The sequence below is a fragment of the Narcine bancroftii genome, chromosome 1 (genome assembly GCF_036971445.1).
Source record: "Narcine bancroftii isolate sNarBan1 chromosome 1, sNarBan1.hap1, whole genome shotgun sequence".
In the NCBI taxonomy this organism is placed as follows: domain Eukaryota; kingdom Metazoa; phylum Chordata; class Chondrichthyes; order Torpediniformes; family Narcinidae; genus Narcine; species Narcine bancroftii.
Genome location: NC_091469.1, coordinates 139642199 through 139664039, shown reverse-complemented (window position 1 = coordinate 139664039; position 21841 = coordinate 139642199). Strand labels below are relative to the sequence as shown.

Sequence of the window (21841 nt, the reverse complement as noted above, 5' to 3'; positions counted from 1 at the left end):
CTGCATGCGCGACGGACGGCTTGTTTCTTCTCTGGACAGGACGGCTTTGTAAGGTGAGCCTGGTGGGCAGCTCGCTTCTTTGCCAGCAGCTCCTGGATTTCCTGGCTGTTTTCGTCGAACCAGTCCTTGTTTTTCTTGGAGGAGAAGCCCAGTACCTCTTCAGTGGATTGCAGTATGGTAGTCTTCAACTGATCCCAGAGGGTTTCAGGGGACGGGTCCGTGAGGCGGGTTGCATCGTCGAGCTTTGCTTTGAGGTTTGCCTGGAAGTTTCCTCTCGCTTCGTCTGACTGCAGGTTTCCAACATTGAACCTCTTTCTGGGGGCTTTTCTGTTCCTGGGCTTTGGCTTGAAGTGAAGGATGAGCTTGCAGCGAACCAGCCGGTGGTCAGTGTGGCATTCCGCGCTGGGCATGACCCTGGTGTGCAGCACATCTCGTTTGACACTTTCTCGCACCAGGATGTAGTCCCGGAGGTGCCAGTGTTTGGATCGGGGATGCATATCCAGGTAGTCTTCAGGCTGTCCTTCTGCTGAAAAAGGGTGTTTGTAATGACAAGCCGCTGTTCTGCTCAGAGCTCCAACAGGAGGCGCCCATTGTCGTTGCACTTGCTGACGCCATGCTTGCCCAGGATTCCTGGCCAGGTTTCTGAGTCTTTGCCGACGCGAGCGTTGAAGTCGCCAAGGATGACAACCTTGTCGGCTGTAGGGGTGCGTTGGATGAGGTTGCGCAGGTCAGAGTAGAACTTGTCCTTTTCTGCTGGTTCTGCCTGGAGGGTTGGAGCATTGACACTGATGAGGGTGATGCCACGCTTGTTTTGAAGGGGGAGTCGCATGGACATGATTCGGTCCGAGTGGCCTGTCGGAAGGTTTTCGAGTTTGGAGGCAATGAAGTTCTTGACCATAAAGCCTACACCAGATAGGCGTCGTTCATCCGAAGGCTTGCCAGACCAGTAGAGTGTGTAGCCCGCGCCGCGTTCTTGGAGGCTGCCTACATCTGCCAGGCGGACTTCACTGAGAGCGGCTATGTCGATGTCAAGTCTGAGGAGTTCATGTGCAATGAGGGCAGACCGACGTTCAGGTCGGTGGCTGTCAGCCTTGTCTAGCATGGTTCTGATGTTCCAGCATGCTAGCTTGAGTTTGTGAGCATCTTTTGAGGAGGAGGACGTGGAGGGGGAGGACGTGGACCTGTCCTCGGGCCTGCGCAAAAGAGCTTTTAGGTGGAGTGCAGAGTGCGCAGTACTGGCCCCACCCTTTACACCCATGGTTCGTGTGCCGTGGCCAAGTAAGCTGGGACGTGGCAGAGAGGTCCTTGGGTCGTAGGTTTTATATCGGAATGGCCTTCTCCTATGCAGGTTTCTTACCCGGGCTGGAGGGGTCTGCCTCCCCTCCTAGGTCGGTCCATACTGCCCGGACCGGGGCCGAGGCCGCTGCTGCTCTCGCTGTGCCCGGCCTGGGGCCGCCGCCTCCCACTCTCTGCCCGGATCGGGGCCTCCGCCTGGCTCACTCGACCGAGGCTGGGACCGCCGTCTCTCCCTTGTTCCTGCCCGGATCGGGGCCGCCGCCGCCTACCTTTCGCCCGGACCGGGGCCGGGGCCGCCGCTGATCTCCCTGTGCCCGGACTGGGGCCTCCGCCTCCCACTCTCTGCTCGGATCGGTATCGCAGGATGCAGGTTTACAGGCCAGCAGTCCACTACCATGTCCAAAGTGCGAGCCCACCACAGCTGCAGTCTCCCAGGAATACCTGAGGTGATACTTATGTGGCCAACCAAATCATCCCCAAAAGCACTGCACAGCGAGGGACACGATGTTGTCGAAGGGCAGAAGGAAGTTGCATAAAGATGTGTCGATCACAACTGCCTTCCAAACCTAATGCCGCCAAGTGTGCAGCATGGGTGCCGTCCTCTTGGCTGCCATCATCTTCCAGAGATGACCGCACCACATTGGTGCTGCCATTATGGACCTGCAGCCTGCATCAACCCTCCTGGTCTATGATGGACAACTATCAATGATCAGGTGACAAGATGTCTTTTTTATAACGGGAGCGCTGAGAGCTTTATCCTCCCTGATATGGTGCAGCATTACTCCCTTAAAGCAAGGCCTGTAAGCTATAAGGTTGCTCTGGCCTCAAGGTCCCACTCAACTAAGTTCAGCAGCTACACCACCGTGACGCTGACCGTGTAGGGCATGACTAACAATTAATTTAAATGCTTCAGTATGCTGCAGCTCTGTGATACTGAGGTTGAACTTTCAGTGCCACCTCAAGACTGTTAAGATGCAATATAATGTTCCTCTCCCCCTCTTCATGGTTGGAAACCCACACCGCCTTGATCTCCCCCACTGCCCCCTCTCCCAACACGTGGTGTCTCTACTCTCTATATTGATCCCCCACTACTGTTCATGAACCTCCATCACTGAAATGTAAACCAGTCACTACAAAAACCAGGCGATACAGTGAAGGGAACAGGGTGTGGTAGTATGCTATTACACCATTAGGTCACCAGGGGCCACCACCTGGTCATCTTGTCGTTGCATCTGATTCTCATTCATTCTGGCCTAGGCTTGCACAGAGTCAAGGTCGAGCTGTATATATTAGCCTATTAAAACTAGCGTTTTACTTGCACTCTGTCTCATGTGGTTGATCCTAGTCGTCATCACAGGGCATTTATTAAAGCGAAGTGTGGCGACTCTTGAATGAGGGGATCATTGAGCTCAGTACCAGCCCGTGGAGAGCTCAAGTAATGGTGGTCAAGAGTGGGGGTAAGCCCATTATGATGACTGATTATAGCCGAACCATTAATCGCTATAGGCAGCTGGATACATAACCCCTCCCTCACATTGCGGATACGGTCAATCAAATTGCCTAATATTGTGTGTTCTCCATGATTGACTTGAAATCCACCAGCCACCCACTGGACTCAGTACTTAATGTAATCTTTCAAGGACACTTCACAGCTGTCCATCTTCAATGATAGATTTGTTGATATAACATCATCGATTTATCTTGCATGGAGCTGGCAGAAAATGTAGTGATGACATTAATAATATTTGGTCCACACCCCTGCATGAGTGTTGAAGGCAACCTGTTGGACTGCTTGGAAACAGCACTATATAAAATGTGAGAAATAACTTTGAACGTTAAACTTTTCGATGTAAGCATATCTGGCAACAAAATCGTTTTGCGATCATTCTGAAACTTGCCACCATTTTGAGTACCAGACATTTTATAGTTACATTCCACAAATGGCCAATCTGGGGAATGAGTCTCAAGTGATAGTTAAGTGACTCATCAAAATGATCGTCATGCTGTGTTTTCCATTAAAACAACGAACATAATCTCAGTTCAAAAGGGATGAATCGATATCCATTTAGGAGGGATTTTGATTGCATGAACTGTAAAATTAAACCTTCATGTTGAATCTGTTTTAAAAAAAATATGGAACGCTTCACGAATTTGCGTGTCACCCTTGTGCAGGGCCCATGCTAATCTTCTCTGTATCGTTCCAATTTTAGTATATGAAGCGAGCACCATGTTGAATCTTTAACAATCAAAACGGTAAAGTATTGATACACCCCATCTGTGGAGAGTTAATGTTTCACAGATTTTTTTTAAATTTATTTGGGATTTTAAGTGATAGTAATTGATTATTTAATTGATAATTAAGATTTTAGTTAAATTACTCAAAATCATGGTTACTGAGTATATTCCATTTACTTTTCTTCTATCAAAACTGTCAGGGCCTGAGAACCAATTGCATCCATGCTACTCATGTTTACTTCTTTCATAATCCAGAGAAATGTTTAAATTCCATCATAATAACTAATTCAATTAGGATGGAGAGAACTAACATTAAAATACATTATTGAAACAGAAAATCTTGAGCATTGGAGACTGATAGAAGCCTATAAAATTATGAGAGGCACTGATAATTCCAGTAGGGAGTATCTTTATCCCGGAGAAGGTGCATTTTAGGTGGGGGGGGGGTGGGTTAAAGAAGATGTGGGGAAAAGTTGGTTTACTTACGCAGGTGCCTGAAATGGATGGATACAGACACAAGAGGAGCATTTAAGAGACTTCTGGAAAGGCCTGAAAATGTGAATAGAATGGAGGGGGGCGTATTTAGTGAGAGGAGAAGAATGTGTTTTATGTGGGCGTCATGCTCAGTGTAGACACATGGGCTGAAGGGCCTGGTCTTGTGCTATGATGTTGGTGAAGAACAGGAATGGAGGTATAGCCCTTCTGACTTAACCCCCGTCCTCAAACTCCTTTATCTCCTGTGGATTAAGCATAATTTTGAAGCATTGACAAGTATTGCTGTGCTGGATGTAACATGTGCATTGATTGGCCACACTGTGAAGCTCTGTGATTGCAGACTGGATCAAGGCAATCTGTTGCAATGAGTATTGTATGAATGTGACAGCCTCTCCATAAAAAAAAATTGAGAAGGACAAGGCTTCCCTTGATCATTTTTTTTAATTGAATTTATGACCAGTGTTACCTTTCCTTTGCTCCCATCTGTTTTCTCATTTCTTCAGCGATAGTTTCAGGATGTTTCATGATATGCATAAAGAATTTCAGAAAGCAAAACATTCAGTGAACAAATGCACTTTCTCGTTCCATGCCAAGGCTGTGATATTGAACCCCCAGATTTTGTCCTTAATACTATTTTATAATTGCCCCACTCCTTCATGCACGCATATCTGTTTATCTCAATTATCATATTAATTAATGGCTCTAAAACTGCTAATTCTTCAGAACAGGTCTTCAAGGAACACATTAACTGAAGCCTGCAAGCAGCAAACAGATTGAAACGAGAAAGTCTGCGGGCACTGCAGGAGAAACTTGGCAGGTGCCGCAGTGTCCATCGGAGGCAAAGATATCTCACTACTTTTCTAGCCTAAGCTGCTCGTCGAGGTAAGTTTGCCTTCTTTGAATGCTGTGGGACCTGCTGACTCCCTCCAACAGTTTTGTGTATTTACTGGGAAAAATTAGATTTTGTTCTCTCTGAAAAACTTGATGAATCTTCTTAACTGATGCAAATATTTGCATGGACAACATAAAGAAGACCCTGACATTTTCACGTATGAAATTTGTTACTAAACCAATATTCTTCTTAAATATATAATCATCCGAACTTCTGACCCCTTCCGTCGTGTATATAATAATTTGATATTATGTATACTATGTTTCCTGTATTTTCTTATGACGCAGTAGACCATAGAATCATAAAACCATGGAACACTACAGCACAGAAACAGACCCTTTAGCCCTTCTAGTCTGTGCTGAACTATTTTTCTGCCTTGTCCTACTGACCTGCACCCGGGCCATTTCCCTCCATATCCCTCCTGGCCAATACTGAGCATTCATTTACCAATTCAGCTCATTCCACACCCCCAGCACTCTCTGCGAGAGAAAATTCCCCCAATGTTCCCTTCAAACTTTTCCCCTTTCACCCTTTCTGTCTCTCCTAAGCTCAGTGGAAAATGACTGCGTGCATTTACAGAGGTACGAATACCCCTCAAATTCTGTAGCACCTGAGGTCAGGAATGAACGTGGATCATCCTACATAAACAAAATTGGCATGTCTCATCAAAATAAAGCAACATTGGATTTATTTGACTCTCTATCTCTTTCATTGTATCATACCATGAGATGATCCATGGACTCAAGAAGATGGTTAATCCCAAAAATGAGGTGAGCATTTTCTAAGCTGTCAGACTATTTTTCAGGTCTCTTGAAAATTCTCTTGGAGGCCATTTTCATGTCAAGTCAAGTCAAATTTTATCATCAAGAGTAAAACTCACAAGTCTTCAGACATCATGGTTGAAGTAAAAACACAACGCTCGAGAAACTCAGCAGGTCAAACATTGTCCTTATGCAGCAAAGATAAAAATACTTAACCAGCATTTTGGGCTTGAAACTTTGGTTATGTATCTTTATCAAATTTTATTACCAGCTGATAGCGCAAGTACATCCAGATGAAATAGCATCCTTCGGTCCTCGGTGCAAAACATGCAGACACTCAACCAGACATAACACTCAGGCGGACAAACAATGCATATGCAGGACAAGTATTCATATACAAATAAATAAATATACAAATAAATAAATAAATGATATTTTGTAAATATAACAGTCTTGGGTGGTTAGTGTGAGCTGTTCCTTTGGTCGTTCAGCATCCTCATTGCCTGTGTAAAGAAGCTCTTTCTCAGCTTGAAGCTCTGCCTCTGATCTTGTATCTCCTTCCCGATGGGAGCAGCTGAAAGAATTCTGTGCGCAGGCGAAAGGGGTTCTTAATGATTTTGCGCGCCCTCTTCAGACATCGATCACGGTAGATCACGTTGATGGGGGTGGGGGGGCAGGGAGGAAGACTCCAGCGATACTCCCTGCCTCTCTCTTGGTCTTGTGGGTTGACCGATCCATTTCTCTGCAGCAACTGTACTGCTCTGTGATGCTGACGGCCAGGACGCTCTCAATAGAGCTCCTGTCAAAAATACATTTTTGTGCCTTGCTAAGTTCGTTTGGTGTCTCTTCTGAAAGGCAGCCATCCAGGTGTGCCGCTCAACCTAAAGTCTCAGATGGGATTACATGTCCCCAGAATTATTGTGGACTGACAAGCTTTCAATTGTTTTGTGGGGGAATCCCTCCAGAGAACCAAAGTGGACATGTAATTCAACAAATGACCTGCTTCTGGAGTTGTAAGGTGACTGGGGGGGATTCATTAGAACTTATTTCTCTCCTTCAGGTTATGCCTCAAAGCCTTCATCAGATAAAGGCCACCCCTGATAATGAACCACTGTAACATTTTGTTAATTTATGAACTCAGTCCTCGTGGCATGAGATTGAAACCATACATTTCCAAACTGATGATAAAAGTGCTCTCGGATGAGTCAAGCTCAAATAAGGACAAGCAATTACATTTTTAAAAATTTATTTTATGCATATTTGAAATTATTTACACAATGTATCTGATGTCTCACCCGGTCAGTTTATTCATAACAGACACAAAATATATATTACTTGGCTCAACATCACTTATATTCTGCATGCTGCAATGCAGTAGAAGAACCCCATGACTTTGTTTTCTGTCAGAATGCATAAAACCAGTTGTAAAACCACAAGAATAAAATAAAATCTGTTGGGCTCAGATGAGGTGCCAGAATCGGCCATCTCAGAGGATTATGAATTTTCAGCCAGGGTTAATTAATTGATTCTCCATTTCCTCGGGGTATCTTTAGATCTGCTGTTTGATCATTTGCATGCAGTTCCAACATTAATTGAGGATGCAAACAGAAAAAGAATTTGGCATATATATATATATATATATATATATATTGCTTCAAGCCACGAGCAGGATAGAATGAGACAAAGATTTGAATGGATAAATTATTCTAAATTCTAGAACCTTTGCAACTTTAAACCATCCAGAGAAATTACTTTCAAGTTCAAACAAGTGCATTAACAGTCATGGAATAGCAAATATTTGCACCTGGAATTTGTTGCCAAGTTCTGGTACAATGGGGACGTTTAGAAGGTTCTTGCTGAGGCACATGGATGTATGAAATAGCGAGGGTGACCTGTGTGAGGCAGGAAAGGATTACATTGTTGTGGAGAAGGTTAACATATAGTGTGGGCTGAAGGGCCTGTACTGCACTGCAATTTTAAAAATGAAAATATAAATAAAAGTTAACATTTTAAAATTTATATATTCTGCATTATGTAGCACAAGGTCAATCCCATCAGCCCACAAGTCTGTCCAAAATATTAGGCACGCAGCTTATTATATTCCCGTTTATCTTTTCCCAACTGCTGACTACACCTTCATCCTCCTCATTTCTCACCTAGGCCGATCTGCTCCTCCTTTTGTTCCCCATCCTTTTTTTTCTCTCATTTCGTATTCACTCTCTCTGTTTGTCTGTCTCCTTAATTCACCCTCTCCCCCTGCCAAACTTGCATCAATGCATCTGTCATCCTTTATTCCCACATCCCTAACCGAGTATTGTATTATTTAAGAAAAGGTTGGACAGGTATATGGATGAGAAGAAGATGGAGGGTTATGGGCATTGTGCAGGGAGGTGGGACTAGAAAGGGATGTTTGGTTCGGTGCGGACTAGAAGGGCCTAATGGCCTGTTTCCGTGCTGTAATTGTTATGTTTTTGTTATTGTTATGAGTCAACAGTTGACAGGGGCGGTGTTTCTTCTGTGATTATGAAAGTATGGGATCCTATCACCTCTATATATATTTGTATTCTTTGGCTTGGCTTCGCGGACGAAGATTTATGGAGGGGGTAAAAGTCCACGTCAGCTGCAGGCTCGTTTGTGGCTGACAAGTCCGATGCGGGACAGGCAGACACGGTTGCAGCGGCTGCAGGGGAAAATTGGTGGGTTGGGGTTGGGTGTTGGGTTTTTCCTCCTTTGCCTTTTGTCAGTGAGGTGGGCCAATAATATATAGTATATAGTGCCAATAATTGGCTGAGAGCTGTAGCCACACCTACTGATCAGGTCATAAGGAGCTGCACCCAACCAGACCCAGGTCAGTCTGGACTGGTCGACCTCGATGTACTACGCTCCAGTCTTTTGGTAATAAAAGCCTTGGTTTGAATCTACGTCTTTGTGTCATTCAACGCGCTAGAGTGAGTTCGTGTCGAACAAAGTGAGATCAATCCTACACCTCTGAAAGATTATCCCTCTCCCTCAGTGGCGACACCCAGTAACTGATGGTCTCATTGCACCCCCACCCACCCCGCCATGAACCTTCTTCCGTACCAGACCATGCAGAATACTTAGTAATATTTTTTGTGTTAATGTTATTCATAAATCCTAATTCCTGAATGTAAAGGCAATAGGTAGTGAGATAAACAGCTCTCAGAATTATAATTGCACCATACACACACCAGCAACAACAACACATGCTACAGATGAAACCATGTCATTTACAGCTCTGACCAGAGCACCTTAGAAGGTTCAAAAAGTAAATTAGCATAGAGATTTGGCTTTTTGGGTACATTGATGCATGTAAAGTGGACTTACAAAAAATGTGTCTGTTGTTCGAACTAACTACAGGGATATTTTTAATAAAATAATAATACATATCTGCTAAAATACCGCACAATTTTTTTTATAGCCAGTCATTTTGGTGGCACCCCCTCTGATGGTATTATCCGTGTAGTCCACACCTCTCGCACCCCCCAGGTCATGCCAATGCTCTCCCTCTCCTTCAAAGGCATCTGACCTATTCACATTAACTGTGTGTTGGAGCAGCAGCATTCAACACTTCTAACACTTCTTTCATTGCAACACTGGATTATTTATTGCCCCTGTGTTTTGCCTCTCAACAGATGGGAACATCAAGATTAGTTGTAGCACTCTTACTCAAGTCAAGATCAAGGATATAATCTCAAATATTTCAGATCACACCAGAATTAGATACACACAAGGTAAAAGACTGTACAACAGGCTTTAATCCACAAAGACTTCCACAGAGCCAGGCTGGCTGTAGCTGCAGTAACTCTGAGAGAGCTTCAGGAGGTCGGCGCAGGCTTATATCCCGGAGGGTGATTGACACCCGACCGGGTGGGGCTTGATCCCTTCAGGCCGACTGATTGGTAGCCGGCCAGGTGTTGTCCTGTCCCCTTACACTCCTGCAGGTACAAAGGTTGCCCCCTGCAGTAGGCCGGCGGTACACTCCTGCAGGTACAAAGGTTGCCCCCTGCAGTAGGCCGGCGGTACACTCCTGCAGGTACAAAGGTTGCCCCCTGCAGTAGGCCGGCGGTACACTCCTGCAGGTACAAAGGTTGCCCCCTGCAGTAGGCCGGCGGTACACTCCTGCAGGTACAAAGGTTGCCCCCTGCAGTAGGCCGGCGGTACACTCCTGCAGGTACAAAGGTTGCCCCCTGCAGTAGGCCGGCGGTACACTCCTGCAGGTACAAAGGTTGCCCCCTGCAGTAGGCCGGCGGTACACTCCTGCAGGTACAAAGGTTGCCCCCTGCAGTAGGCCGGCGGTACACTCCTGCGGGTACAGAGGTTGCCCCCTGCAGTAGGCCGGCGGTACACTCCTGCAGGTACAAAGGTTGCCCCCTGCAGTAGGCCTGTGGTGTAGCACCACACACACTTCATTGTCAGTGTTAAAGGAAGATAAAACATGTCCCACAGACTAAGGTGGACCAAATAATTTCCTGGCATGATTTCTGAGGGGAATCCAGGAGATTGTTTGATTGGTTATTGGAGTCAGAGAGAAAGAGAGATAGAGTTGTCAAATGACCATTGCAGCAAAAATAAGCTATTCACCCCATCAAGACTGCCCCACCATTTAATTATGAGCCGACCCATTTTCCCACTCAGCCCTACTGTCTGGCCTTCTGCCCATAACCTTTGAGGCCCTGGCCAATCAAGAACCTATCAACCTCTTTCTAAAATGTACCCAATGAACTGGCCTCTGCAACCACAAATTTCACATATTTACCTCCCTCTGCCTGAAGAAATCCCTTTGCATCTCAGTTCTAAGCAGACACCCTTGAGTGCTTAAGTTGTGCCCTCTTGTCCTAGCCTCTACACCATGGAAAATAAAAGATTTTCCACATCTACTCTGTCCATGCCTTTAAACATTTGAAATGTTTCAATGACATCCCTCTTCATTCTCCTCAATTCCAAAGAGTTTTGCATAAAATCTGTCAAATGGTCCTACTATTATAACTCTTCCATTGGGCAATGTCAGCACTTAAATGAGGAGCCCATATTGTTTGCAATACTCCAAGTGAGGTCTTACCAGTACTTTATAATACCTCAACAATACATACTTCCTCCTAAAATGAATGTCAGCATTCTACCAACTCAACCTGCAACCTTCAGGCTATCCTGCATGAGGACTCTCATGTCCCTTTGCATCTGGCTATTTTCAATTTTCTCCCCATTTAAAAAAAAACCATCTGTCAATTTATTTTGTCGACCAAAATACTTTCTAACGTTGGATTTCATTTGCCATTCTCTGCCCATTCTTCTAATCTCTCTAAGTCCTTCTGCACCCTCCCTGTTTCCTCAACACTACCTGCTCCTCCACCTACCATCAGGAAACTTGGCAAAAGCCATTCATTCCGTCACCTAAATCATTATTATATAAAACATAAAAAGTGACCCCAACACTAACCAATTGCAACTGGCAGCCACTCAGAATGTGATCCCTGTATTCTGACTCTCTCCTTCCTGCCAATCAGCCAATGCTCTGCCCACACTAGTATGTTTCCTTTTATACTATGAGCTCTTTTCCTGTTAAGTAGCTGAATGTGCAGCAACTTGTCAAAGGCCTTCTGGAAATCCAAATACACAGTGTTTTGACAGAGTATTTTGAGGTGGCTTAGGATAAATTGCTAGAGCAGCTTGCACACAAACACATTTTAAAACACAGAATATTTGCAGAATGCTCTTCGCAGAGGAGCAACAAAGTAGCAACATTCAGCTGCTTTCCTGGGAGAGCATGTGATCTTTGCAGGCAGAGGCAGAACAATTTTGCTCTCAGAGAGAGAGGGAGTGAAACAGAGTGAAAAGGAGTCATAGAAATCAGTTCCAGAGGGACAAAGCTGGCAAACTTTGGAAGGCTGCCTGGTCAAAGGATAAGACTGGCGATCTGAATGGTGACCTGAAAGAAAGAGGATTATCTGGAGAACCCTGAAGGGGGCACGTTTCGTCAGCAAGACTGATTGAGAAGGAATCAGTTGTGGATGTCCTGGAAAAAGAATCTCTCTCTCTGAAAACCAGCAAGAACCATTTGCCTGTTAAGCACCAAAGGCTAGTGAACTTTGTTAATGCTAACTTCTGTGCACAGTACAAGAATTGCCTGCAACCAATGAGAATGGACTGTGATCTAAAGAACTTTTCTAATCTTAAGTATGCATTGCACACACCTGCGCTTAGTATGGGGGGGGGGGGAGGGGGGAATTAAGTTGGTTAGGTAGGTTAAGTAAGTTGATAGTAATAAGTTAAAGTTTAATTCTGTTTTATTGTTCAATTATAATTAAAAACTACTTTTATGTAAGTAACCCTGTGTTGTGGTGCATATCTCTTTCTGCTGGTTTATGGGGTCCTCTGGACTCCATAACAATGTCCACTACATCTCTTTTATCTAGCCCGCTTGTCACTTCTTCAAAGAATTCCAATAGGTTTGTCAAGGTAGATTTTCCCTTAAGGAAACCATGCTGGGCTTTGGTCTCTGTTGTGATGAGCCTCCAAGTGATCTGTAACCGCATATTTTACAATCAACTCAATTATCGTCCCAACCACTGAGGTCAGGCTAACTGGTCTATAAGTTCCTTTCATCTGCCTCCCTCCCTTTTTTGAATATTTTATTTAAAAATTTAAAATCATTTAACATCAATTACAATATATTCATACAGACAATATATAGTTATAGATAACATCCCCCTCCAACTTCCCTCCCCCTCCCACTAATACCCACCTTCCTCTCCCTTCCACTCACTAAAGAAAAGGAAGAAAGGAGATAATTATTTAAAAACATTCAACTATTCAGCGGTGTAAACCGAGACACCACACCGGAATGGATTGAGAGATTAAATCTTCAAACCAAGAATTTTTAAGTATGGGCTCCATAATTTTACAATAAAGTGATATTAATCCCTCAAGTTATATGTTATCTTTTCAAGAGATATACAATATTTCATTTCAATGTGTCATCTTCATTCCTAAAACTAAATCAGATTTCCAAGTAATAGCCAAAGCCAAACGTAAAAATTCAATTTGATAGATAGTCATCTTAAACTTAAAACAATCATCTTAATGTCCCCTAATAAAAACAGCATTGGATCAAATGAAAGATCATCTTTTAATACTTTTTCCAAAAATAATTTAACTTGTATCCAAAAGGTCTTAACCTTGGAACAAGTCCAAGTCAAATGAAAAAAAAAAGTACCTATCTCTTCACTGTGAAACACCAATCGGAAGAAATTAAATTAAATTTCTTTAATTTTTGAGGTGTCAAATATAGATGATATAAAAAAGTTTATTGTACTAATTTATATCTTACATTTATAACCTTTGTCTTACTATACCTACAAAAATTTCTCCAAACAATTTCATCTATCTTCCAGTTTAAATCAGATTCCCCTTTTAATCTTGATTTATGAACTTTTGGCTTAGACATTTTATTTTGTAATAACTTATACATTTCAGAAATAAACTTAATTGTTTCTTCTTTAGTAAATAATAATTCCAAAGCAGATTATCTAGGTAATTTTAAACTATGACCTAATTTTCAAATGAAAAAAGTTTTTACCTGATAATAACAAAAAAAGTATTACTATGAACTTGAATTTTTTTCCTTCATTCGATTAAATGATACAACCTTCCTTGCTTCAAATAAATCTTCAAATTTTAAATCCCCAGTTGATTCCATATCTTCAAAAACTGATATTTGACAGTGAAAGGAAAAAGTTTATTTTGATATAAAGGCATTTTTTTCTGAAATCTTACCTTTTCCACCTATCTTATAATCAATTCTATTCCATATTTCAATTAAATGTTTCAATATTGGTGGGTTTCTAGCAATTAGCAATTTTGAATTCCATTTATAAATAAATTATTGCACAAATTTCTCATCAATTTTATCTAACTCTATACTTGTCCAAATTGAATGTTTATTTAAATCAAACATTCAATTAATAAATTTCAATTGTGAAGCTTTCTAATAATTTTTAAAATGTGAATGCTGTAAACCACCTAATTCAAATTTCTAAGTTAATGTATCCAAAGGTACCCTATTCATTTTTTTACCTTTCCATTAAAACTTCCTTACAATTGCATTAAGATCTTTGAAAATATTTTGAGGTTTTGGACAATAAATATTTTGAAAAAAGATATTGAATCCTTAGAAAAATATTAATTTTAATACAATTCACTCTACCTAATAAAGTAATGGATAAATCATTCCATCTATTTAAATCATCTTTAATTTTATTAAATAATAGTAAATAATTTAACTTAAACAAAATATATAAATTTCTATCAATACCTAAATAATTAATTGGATTTTATGTGCATTTAAATTGAACAATTTGTTTACATTGATCATAATCTCCTTCTACTAATGGCATAACTTCACTTTTATCCCAATTAATTTTATAAACAGATATTTCCCCATAATTTTGTAATTTCTTATCTAAAGAAAATAAAGAATTTTAAGGATTTGTTATATAAATCAATACATTGTCGGCAAACAAACTAATTTTATATTCCTCTTTATTAACGTTAATTCCTTTAATATTAATTCTTGTCTTATTGAAGGTGCTAACAGTTCAATAGCCAAAACAAGTAATTCAGAGCATAAAGGACAGCCTTATCTAGCCAATCTAGTTAATAAAAAAGAAGAATAAATTTGTCCATTAGTAACCACTGTAGCCAAGGGGTGTCTATATAAAGTTTTAATCCAATATATAAATACTGGCCTAAATTGAAAATTTTCAAAAACCTTTAATAAGTCATTCAATTCTAATCTATCAAAAGCATTTTCCACATCTAATGATAAAACTAAAGCTAACTCTGACTTCTTCTGAGAGCTATGACTTTGGCTAATTAATTTGCTAATATTAATGGCAAAATATCTCTTTTTAACAAATTCCAGTTGATCTAAATGAACCAACTCAGATAAATATTCATTCATTCTATTAGGCAAAACTTTAGCAACAATCATATAATCAACATTTAATAATGATATAGGTCTATAGGACTCTGGTTTTAATAAATCTTTATCTTTCTTAGGTATTGCTGTTATATAGTGTTTGAAAAGATTCTGATAATGAACAAGTTTGAACTGCTTGTTTTAAAACTTACATTAATAAAGGCATTAATAAATCTTGAATTTTTTTATAAAATTCAGATGTAAAACAATCTTCACCTGGAGATTTACCATTTGTATAGAATTCAAAGCTTTAATAATTTCTTTCAACATAAACGGAGAATCTAAATCCTTTCAAGTTTGATAATTTAAAGATGGAAGTTAAAGCTTCTGTAAAAGTGCATAATTTCTCCTCCATTATTTCATGATTGAAATGTATATAACAGAATAATACTCTTTAAAATAATCATTTTTGTTCCATTTTCAGTTGCCAAGCTTATGTGCTCATTCTCCTCATTCATAATATTTTTGTTTAGTTCTATCATCCTATTTCTCCATCCCTAATGTCTATATAGGATGTCTATAATGCACTTTTTTATATATATCAATTCCAACCTCATTTTTTTCAGATGAATCTTTTTGTAATTTTTTCCAAATAACTATTTCCTTCTCTAATTTATCTACCTCTTGAAGGTATTTTTTTCTTAATTTTAGTTGAATAACATTATTTGACCCCTTAAATAAACTTTTAATGCATCCCATGAAACAAATTTATTATCAACTGAATTAGTATTTATATCTAAATATATTTGTATTTTATTCCTCATAAAATTAAAGAATTCTACATTTTTTAATAATGAGGAATTAAATCTCCATCTATAAATTGAGTCAGGCTGATACCTGGAATGGCAGGAATGACTTATGAGGAAAGATTGCGCAAAATGGGATTGTACTCGCTGGAGTTTAGAAGATTGAGAGGGGATCTCATAGAGACCTATAAAATTCTGGCAGGACTGGACAGAATGGATGCAGATGGGATGTTTCCAATGATGGGAAAATCCAGAACCCGGGGCCATGGTTTGAGGATAATAGGCCAACCATTTAGGACTGAGATGAGGAGGAATTTCTATACCCAGAGGGTGGTGAATCTGTGGAATTCATTGCCACAGAGGGCAGTAGAGGCAGGTTCATTAAATATATTTAAGAGGGAATTAGATATATTTCTTCAGTATAAGGGTATTAAAGGTTTCGGAGAGAAGGCGGGGATGGGGTACTGAACTTTAAGATCAGCCATGATCTCGTTGAATGGCGGAGCAGGCTCGAAGGGTCTAATGACCTACTCCTGCTCCTATCTTCTATGTTTCTGCCAGAACTTGAACATAAGATCAATAATGGTGAGTGATCTGATACAATTCTGGATTTACATTGTACATGTTCAATTCTTCATTGTAAATGAACCAAAATTAAGAAAAAAAACTATTTTAGAATAATAATCAAATTGATAAGAATAAAATGAATAATCTCTTTCTCTAGGATTCAATTTCCTCCAAATGTCTATCAAATTCAAGTCTTTCATTAACATCAAAATTCTTTTAGCAGTTTTTGTTTTTACTAAGGACTTTGTAGAATTATCTAAAATTGGGTCAAAGCAACAATTAAAAAATCTCCACCGATTATTATATTTCCATTTTTTTCTACCAAATCAAACAAAGAATCTTGAATAATTTTATCATCATCAGTATTGGGTGCATAAATATTCATAAAAGTCCAAGATTCTGAATAAATTTGACAGTTTACCAAAACAAAGCTTTCCACAGGCCAATAACAGTAGATTTTAATTTAAATGGAATATTTTTATTAATTAAAATAGTCACTCCTCGTGTTTTAGAATTAAAAGACAAACCTATAACATGACCAATCCATTCTCTTTTCATCTTCTGGTGTTCTTTCTTAGTTAAATGAGTATCCTGCAGGAAAACAATATCTACTATCAACTTTTTAATATGAGCTAAAACTCTCTTCTTTTTAATTGGATTATTGAGCCCATTCACATTAAATGTTACATAATTCAAACTATGTACTGCCATAATATAGTTCCAAAAATACTTAAATCCATTTTCCATCCCAGCATGCCTTGGCTCCATAGCCAACTTTAAAAACATACAACATCTCCAAAGATAGAAGGTAAGAAACCCCAAATAATAAAAATAGTTAAAAAAGAAGAAAAATACCCAAAAGTGCTGATGAGGTCGGCACTTAACTCCTTTCATTATGAGAAATGGTTCTCGCCACTAGTGGCATGAGGCCCCAGAAGAAGAAAGTAAAAAAAAAAAAGAGAATCTGACCCCCAGTTAATCAAGTATGGTAAGTTTCTTCAAGGTCTCTATTAATTTGATCATCAATAATTTTGACTTGAATTTTGGTCAGCTCTTGACTTCCTGCTAAAATCACTTCCTTTGATTTATTTTGACTCTCTTCCATTGGTTGAGATGAATAACATTGCCTTCCATTTTGCTTATTGTAAGGCAATGAATTAGCAAACTACAAAGCTTTAGAACTGCTGGGCATCAGAAAGGTCAGACTCGGGGTCGGAGGAGACAGTGAGTCAGTGCCTGGTGTCGGGTGAGAGGAGGAGGAGCCAAGAGACAGCATCAGAGGGTGAGTAGAATAAATAGCTGGACTTACCGGGGCTTGGGCTCAAAAAGGTCAGACTCAGGGTCGGAGGAGACAGTGAGTCAGTGCCTGGTGTCGGGTGAGAGGAGGAGGAGCCAAAAGTTAATTGGGGTTAATCGGTAAGGGCTAATAAAAGGAGTAGAAAGAGAGGGAGCAGCCAGCGAAGAGCGGTGCAGTGAGTGAGTGGCCAAGTGAAGGAGTGGGGTCTTAGGAATTTGGCTCGAGGGACTTCGGCGAGAGGGAGTTACTTGTGTGGGAAGGGTATTTATATTAAGAAAGGAGGAAATGGAGTCAGTTGGGGTAGTTAAGTGCTCCAATTGTGGGATGTGGGAAATCAGAGATAGCACAGCTGTTCCTGACGACTACACCTGCAAAAGGTGCATCCAATTGCATATAATGAGTGACCGTGTTAAGGAGCTTGAGCTGCAGTTGGACGAACTGAGGATCATAAGGGAAGCAGAGGCAGTGATAGACAGGAGTTACAGGGAGACAGTCACCCCTAGAAGGCAGGAGTCAGGGAATTGAGTGACTGTGAGGAAAGGAGGGAGTGTGCCAGTGCAGAGTACCCCTGTGGAAGTGCAACTCAGCAATATGTATTCTGCATTGGATACTGCTGGGGGAACAGCCTATCAGGGACGAGTCGTGGGGGTCAGGTCTCTGGCACGGGGACTGCCCCTGAGGTTCAGAAGGGAAGGAGGGATAAGAACAGGATACTTGTAGTTGGGGACTCGTTAGTCAGAGGGACAGATAGAAGGTTTGTGGGATGACATTGGGGATCCAGGTTGGTATGTTGCCTCCCTGGTGCCAGGGTCAGGGATATCTCTGATCGTGTACATAGCTTTCTGCAAGGGGAAGGAGAACAGCCAGAAGTCGTGGTGCATGTGGGGACCAATGACTTAGCTAGAAGTGGGGATGAGGTCCTGAAACAGGATTATGTGGAATTAGGTAGGAAGTTAAAAAACAGGACCTCCAAGGTAGTAATCTCTGGATTGCTGCTGGTGCCATGCGCTAGTGAGGATAGAAATAGGACGATGTGGAGGATGAATGCATGGCTAAAGAGATGGTGCAGGGGGAAAGGGATAAGATTTCTGGATCATTGGGATCTCTTCTGGGGAAGATTGGACCTGTACAAAAGGGACAGACTCCACTTGAACTGGAGGGGGACCAATGTGCTGGCAAGCAGATTTGCTAGAGCTGTGGGGGAAGGTTTAAACTAGTTTGGCAGGGGGGTGGGGAACAGAGTGTGAGAGCAGAGTCAAGGGAGCATAGCCACCTAGATAAGAATAAAAACGATAACAAAGGTAGGATGGAGATTAGGGTAGTAGGTAGAAAAGAGAATGTATGTGAGGGTCATTCTCTGAAATGCATATATTTTAATGCAATAAGCATAGTGAACAAGGTAGACGAGCTTAGAGCATGGACAGATACTTGGGGTCACGATATTGTGGCAATTAGTGAGACCTGTCTACAAGAGGGGCAGGACTGGCAACTTAACGTTCCATGATACATTTGTTTTAGATGTGATAGATCAGGGGGTAAAAAAGGGGGAGGAATTGCTCTGCTTGTTAAGGAGGACATTACTGCCGTGAGATGGCAAGATGGCCTGGAGGGATCCTCCAGTGAGGCTGTTTGGGTGGAATTGAGGGGTGAAGGAGACATGAGGGTGCTAATAGGGGTGTATTACAGAGAGAGATAATGTATATGTGTGAGAATCATAAGGTAGTGATCATGGGAGATTTTAACTTCCCTCGCATTGATTGGGATACCCATACAGTTAGAAGGCTGGATGGACTAGAGTTTGTTAAATGTGTTCAAGATTGTTTTCTGAATCAATTAGTAGAAGAACCGACTCCGGACAGTGTAATTCTGGATCTCCTGTTAGGGAACGAGCTAGGTCAGGTATCAGGCATTTATGTTGGAGATCCAACATAATTCTAGTGATCATAATTCTGTTAGTTTTAAGGTAGTTTTAGGGAGGAGCAAGGAGGGGCCTAAAGTTGAGGTTCTGGATTGGAGAAGAGCAAATTTCGTAGGAATAAGAAGGAATTTGGGGAGTATTGAGTGGGACAGGATATTTTCAGGTGAGAGTGTAAATGAGAAATGGAGGATATTCAAAAAAGAAATGTTGAGGGTACAGAGTAGTTATGTCCCAGTGTGGATCAAAGGAAAAGCTGGAAGTCATAGGGAGGCTTGGTTTTTGAGGAATATTGGAAATTTGGTTAGGAGAAAAAGGGAGGTGTACAAGAGGTATAAAGAACAGAGAGCTGACAATTTGAAGGAGGACTACAAGGAGTGTAGAATGAATCTTAAGAAAGAAATTAGAAAGGCCAAAAAAAGGCACGAAGAGGCTTTGGCAGACAGAGTAAAAATAAATCCAAAGGGTTTCTATAAGTACATTAAAAGTAAAAGATTAGTGAGGGATAAAATTGGACCCCTTGTAGATAGTGAGGGTAGGCTGAGTGAGAAGTCAGAGGAAATGGGGGAAATTTTGAATGATTTCTTTGCCTCGGTATTCACTAGGGAAAAAAATATTGAACCAGTTGAGGTAAAGAAATATAGTGGGGAGGTAATGAAGCATATAAGGATAACCGAGGAGGTAGTGATGGCTGTGTTGAAAAAGATAAAGGTGGATAAATCTCCCAGACCGGACAAAATATTCCCATGGACACTCAGGGAGGCTAGTGGACAGATAGTGAGGCCATTAACAGAGATATTTAGGATGTCACTGGCCACGGGGGTAGTGCCAAAGGATTGGAGGGTGGCGCATGTGGTTCCACTGTTTAAGAAAGGGTCTAAATGTAAACCTGGGAATTATAAGCCTGTGAGTCTGACGTCTGTGGTGGGCAAGTTGATGGAAAGTGTTCTGAGGGATGGTATTTACAATTATTTGGAGGTACAGGGATTGCTAGGGAGTAATCAGCATGGTTTTGTCGGGTAGATCATGCTTGACAAACCTGATTGAGTTTTTCGAGGGGGTTACAAAAATGGTTGATGAAGAGAAAGCTGTGGATGTTGTCTATTTCGACTTTAGTAAAGCTTTTGACAAAGTTCCCCACAGGAGGTTAGGAAAAAAGGTCGAGGCATTAGGTATAAATGAGGAGGTAGTGAAATGGATTCAGCAATGGTTGGATGGGAGATGTCAGAGAGTAGTGGTAGAAAATTGTTTGTTCAATTGGAGGCCGGTGACTATTGGAGTTCCTCAGGGATCGGTCCTTGGTCCACTATTGTTTGTTATATATATATATTAACGATCTGGAAGTAGGGGTGGAGAATTGGATAAGCAAGTTTGCAGATGATACAAAGATTGGTGGTGTTGTGGACAGTGAGGAAGATTACTGTAGATTAAAAGGTGATTTAGGAAGGCTGGAGGTGTGAGCTGAGAAATGGTTGATGGAATTTAATACAGATAAGTGTGAGGTGTTACATTTTGGAAAGGCAAACCTAAATAGGTCACATGCATTAGATGGTTGGCTATTGAGATGTGCAGAGCAACAAAGGGATTTAGGAGTTGTGGTAAATAGTACCCTCAAGGCTGATACTCAGGTAGATGGTGTGGTGAAGAAGGCATTTGGAATGTTGGCCTTCATAAATCGGAGTATTGAATTCAAGAGTAGGGAGGTTATGATGAAATTGTACAAGGCATTGGTGATGCCAAATTTGGAGTACTGTGTATACTTTTGGTCACCAAATTATAGGAAAGATATAAACAAAATAGAGAGAGTGCAGAGAAGGTTCACGAGAATGTTGACATGATTTCAAGGTTTGAGTTGCAGGGAAAGGTTGTGCAGACTGGGGCTTTTTTCTCTGGAGCGTAGAAGATTGAGAGGGGACTTGATAGAGGTGTTTAAGATTTTAAAAGGGACAGACAGAGTAAACGTGGATAGGCTTTTTCAATTAGGAGTGGGGGAGATTCAAACTAGAGGGCATGGTTTAAGATTGAAGGGGGAAAATTATAAGGGGAACATGAGGGGAAATTTCTTTATGCAAAGGGTGCTGGGGATGTGGAATGAGCTTCCGACAGAAGTGGTTGAGGCTGGATCATTGGTTACATTTAAGGAAAGACTGCATAGTTACATGGAGAGGAGAGGACTGGAGGGGTATGGACCGGGTGCTAGTCAGTGGGACTAGGAGAGTGGGGATTTGTTACGGCATGGACTAGTAGGGCCGAGCTGGCCTGTTCTGTGCTGTAAGTGGTTATATGGTTATGTGGTTAAAAGGCAAATTTATATCCCTTCTTGTATAAAAGAGATTTTGGTAGATTAAATTCTTTTCTTCTTTTAACAATAGCATTACTTAAATCTACACAAAAAATACTCTATTATTCCGAACCATTAGGGGGCTTTGTTGTTCCCTGGGTTTATGAACTGCCATTTTTAAAATCGTTTATCTATCTTGATAACGTAAACATTTAATCAAAATAGAGTATGGTGGTTGCCCTGGATATGTTTTTTTTTCTGTGAGCTTTATCAAGTTCCAATCCATTCAGAAAATTGTACTGGATTAGTACCCTCAAAATCAATAATTTTGACATTATATTTTTGGGTCTGATTTTCC

At 41.0% G+C, this 21841-nt stretch overlaps 1 pseudogene; it reads right to left on the bottom strand.

Moving 5' to 3' along the window:
• Nucleotides 1–3423: 3423 nt before the first annotated feature.
• Nucleotides 3424–3523, bottom strand: LOC138752119 (U6 spliceosomal RNA; annotated as a pseudogene).
• Nucleotides 3524–21841: the final 18318 nt, after the last annotated feature.